At 49.1% G+C, this 4,412-nt stretch overlaps 1 pseudogene; it reads left to right on the forward strand.

Annotated features, from left to right (window-relative positions):
- The first annotated feature begins 1,389 nt into the window (after window positions 1–1,389).
- Window positions 1,390–2,648, forward strand: LOC115330391 (annotated as a pseudogene).
- The last annotated feature ends 1,764 nt before the right edge of the window (window positions 2,649–4,412 follow it).

Raw genomic sequence — 4,412 nt, forward strand, 5'->3', positions numbered from 1 at the left:
ACTTACATTCATATTAAGAAAATCAAACGGCGTTCTAATTTCGAATTGTAAATTTATTTATATGTGCGCGCGAAGAAAGAGAGAAGGAAAAAATAATAAAAAAACTGCTTCAAACATTTCCTTCTTCCCAACAGCTAGAGAAGTACTTAGATGAATGCTGAACCAAACATTTCAGTGTCCGTGGTAAGTGGCGCACGATCCTCCCACAAGCGCGCAAGCGCACGCAACAAAATTTAGGTCATTATATCCCCCATTCACTCTTGAGATCCCTTAAAAATATGTCCTTACATTTTAGAGGCGTGCATATAAAAGAGTCCCTGTAATGAGCATAAGGCCCCTCTAGAAATGCCATGATCTCTAATACCTTTGTAGTGAACAACCATTAACAAGCCCACGCCGCTTTAATAGTCTAAACGTTCCTATAATTCTCCTACGGGTTCCCTATCAAAAATTGGTCAACGGACTTCCTATTGAGATTCTAGGTCTACTGACCTGCCAAATATGTGCTATGGGAAGACTAGGCCTATAACAGTAATATAACCGTAGGATGTTGCTCAAAAACAAAAGCAATATGATGTCCCTTGCAATTTTTCTATGGGCGGCTTATAGGAAAAGCCTAAAACGTCCACAGTCATAAGAAGCTGCTTCCAAAGTTATAGAATGGTCGTCCTCCGCTTTTAGGAGGAGCCTAAGTCGAAGATAGCTAAATTTTAGAGAGCAAGCTGCTGCTCAAAACAGACACAAGTAATTGATTTTAAATCTAGAAGTTTATAACACACAGCCTTTTTCGTAGGCAAGTAGAAACGTGCAAACGATCTGAAAAATGGGAAGAGATACAACTAAGCTGTTATACAACTGGGAAGATTGCAAAGCAAACAAGAACGGGGTAATTCTGCAGGTAATCTGATTGAGTACCCGAAGAAAAACGGTCAATAGTTATAGAAAGAGTCAGGAGAGCATGTTGGTTAAACAGTTTTTTGTTTTTGTTTTTAGAACGCTAACGGGAGGACGACGTGTTTCTGTTTGTTCGTCGTCCACCTGTTAGCGTACTAAAAAGCTAAACACAAAATAGGTGAATCGTCACCAAGAAGAGGTTGCAGTGTACTGGAGGAGGAAGAAAATTGGATGGAGTGTGGACGTGTCTTGCTTATGCTCCTCTGATTTTGGACACCGGGTATTTTTTAAATTTTAACTGAAATAAACAGCACGTGACGAACGGACGTCTAGACTATCATCATTTTTGTTTCAAGGTGGGCCCTTGTTTTTCACGAATTTCGAGGCTCCGAAGTGTTCGACGAGCCATGTCGTGAGCTAAGCCTAAGCTTAGACCCACCGGCCAGAAGTCGTCGGCGGCGGCTGAGGCTCCGCTCGGAGACTGATCTAGCCATGATGGAGACCGTGGAAGGTACGGAGATCGATCCGGAAGAGTTGAACGTGCCAGGACAATGGTACGTTAGTAAGAAGAAAGGAAAAGCGGCCCCCCTAGTGGACAACGAGGCACGCCATATGGAACGGCAGCGAACCGCCGAGAAGCTCGCAGGGAGGAAGCTGGCGGCAAAGTCGGTTGAAAGGCAGTTTGCCCGAGTTCCGGACGGCGCCGACAAAATAGTCATGAGGCCGCACGGCGGTCTCACGCGTATGATGAAATACGGAAGTCCGTATTTGGCCGACGTAATACTTAGGGCTGCTGGTGTCAGCCCAGACGCGGCCGGGGAGGACGTCATCTTGATGAACGTGAAGCAACATTCCATTCTCGTCGCCACCGTCAGCGCACAGAGGAAGAGAAAATACGCCGACTTGAAGCTCCTCATGTTTGAAGGGGAAAAGATAGAAATGACTACGTACATCGCTATGCCGGAGGACTGCGGGAAAGGCGTCGTTCATGAAGTCCCTTTGTCCTTCTCGGACGAAGATATTTTGAAAAGGCTGCAAATCTACGGAAATCCTCCGGTCCTAGGAGTGCGAAGACTCGGAAGAGTATCGAGGACAGTTTTAATACTTTCGAAGACAGAGAGGTACCGCGCTGGGTGCGACTCACGCCCGTGACGCAACGCTGCGTACTCTACCGCAAGAAGTACGAGGTTTGTAACGCCTGCGGCCGGCTCGGGCACCGCGAAGACGTCTGCCCGGACCCCGGAAATGTGAAATGCCGTGGCTGTGGCATGGAGAAACCGCCACAAAACCATTTATGCGAGTCCAAGTGCCAACTGTGCGGGAGAGGACACCCGCTCGGTGACAAAAAATGTAGAGAACTCTATCGTGTTCCTTACGAGGTGAAGAAGAAGATATGGGAACGCAAGATCAACATGGAACAGCATCAGCAACTTCAGAAAAAGCAGCAAGCCGGAGCGACCACCGAGGGGAATCTCCGAGGTCGTTCCAAGGTAAGGCGCGGAAACGAAGGCTTTCGCGCCAGAAGCGACTCCTTCCCGAGGCTCGGGGAGACCACCGGGGGGAAGCAGCAGCGCAACCGCTCGAGCTCCCGCACCAGGGCGCACTCCGGATCCAGACCCGGGGGAGTTCGAGTTCCCGGGTCCCGGCGAACGCGTGGACAAAGAAGCGGAGCCCGAGCAGGGATCGAAAAGGTGTACGCTTTGGCAGTGAGGTTTCCCAGGCAAAAAATAAGGACGAGGAGATCGATAAATTAAGGAAAGAGGTTGGGGAGCTTAAAGAGGTCGTTAATAAGCTCACTCAAGAGTTGCAGAAACCAAGATTGCAGGAGTGTACGGGGTCCCCCTCCCCCCCCCCCCCCCCCCCCCCCCCAGAGTTCAACCAAAATTGGTACTGCAACCAACCCCCCCGGCCTCTAGGGCTGAGACTTCCACGCAGCCTGCGGCACCAGGGGTGGAAAAGATGATTTTAGAATTGGCTAGACCGCCTCCACCGAAACGCAAAGGGGAAGACGCTGATCCGTTGGTGGCACTGGAGAAAAAATTAGAAGCCAAAATCGAAGCCAAATTCGATTCATTCATGGCCCAAATTATGGGAGCAATAAGTCAAACTCAAAGCCAGATACAAGCTCTTACGGATGAAGTTCAAAAGCAAAGGGCAGAATTAGTTGCCATCGGAGAACGGCAACAAAAAGCTGAGGAAAAATTCGACCCGCTCCAAACTGACCAGAGGCGCACGAAGTGAGTTGTTAATCTGGCAGTGGAACTGTCGCGGCTTCCAACGCAAGCGGGCGTTAGTGCAACAATATCTGACGCTATTAGATGAGAAACCGCTAGTGATAGCCCTGCAGGAGACGGGCAAAATAGCGAAACTCTCAGGATACCAAGCTTTTTCAAGTGACAGGGGTGAGAAATTTCACGTCACAACGTTGATTAAGAGGAATATCGCAGCTATTGAGCACGAGATGAACTCGAAAGAAATTGAGGCAGTGCTATTGGAAATACTTACGGGACGAAAGGAGGAACCGAGCGTCTTCCTCTTAAATTTGTATAGTATTCCAAAGCTGAGAAAGGTGGCATTCAGGGCCCTCTTCCGCAAAGCGATTGAAGGGCCGCCCACACTAGCGAGAAAACGCGCCTGGCAAGACGATCGCGGGAAGTAACAAAAAGTCGCCGTAGCACAGTCAGCGTCACGAGCGCGTGCAGAGACACGCCCTTTATCTTCCCGCTCAACCGATTTATCGGCGCGCCGCGCGCGTTTTCTCGCTAGTGTGGGCGGCCCTTAAGGCAGCCGGCACCAACCCCTTGCTAATAGTCGGTGACTTTAATTCGGCGCACCCGGAATGGGGTTACGCTAAACAAGATCCTAAAGGCAGGCAGTTATGGGAGGATGCGCATGAGCTGGGACTCACACTACACACCGACCCTAGTAGTCCATCCAGGGTGGGTAACAGCGTGTGCGCAGACACCTCCCCTGACCTGACCTTCTCCAAAAATGTGACAGACCTGACGTGGCAAAATTCGGAGCAAAATTTCGGCAGCAACCATTTTATTCTGGCCTCGATCATTAAAAAAGGAGTGAAGACGCGTTGTGCGCGTCAACCGAGGATTACCGAATGGGAATTATTTAGGAATAAACGAGAGAAAGCTGCCACTGGGAGGATCACAAACATAGAGAAATGGACGGAGATCCTTAAGCGTCACGTTGGGGAGGCCACAAAGACACTTGAAGGGGACAATGCCCCTGAGGTAGCTGATAGCAAACTGCTTCACATGTGGGAGGCAAAACACGGTATGGAGCGCAGACTAAATAGGCAAAAATGGAACCGCAATCTGAGAAGGAAGATTGCTAGACATAACAAAGAAATTGAAAATTATGCGATCAAATTGTGCGAACAAAATTTGTGCAGCCGATGCGACGAGATGGAACGGGGCATGAGCCTTGCCAAAGCATGGGGTCTGCTGAGACACCTATTAGATTCGATCAATTCGAAAACTCAATCAGGAATTAGATTATCAAAA

The sequence above is a fragment of the Ixodes scapularis genome, unplaced genomic scaffold, assembly GCF_016920785.2.
Source record: "Ixodes scapularis isolate PalLabHiFi unplaced genomic scaffold, ASM1692078v2 PGA_scaffold13__105_contigs__length_92229423, whole genome shotgun sequence".
Classification (NCBI taxonomy): Eukaryota; Metazoa; Arthropoda; class Arachnida; order Ixodida; family Ixodidae; genus Ixodes; species Ixodes scapularis.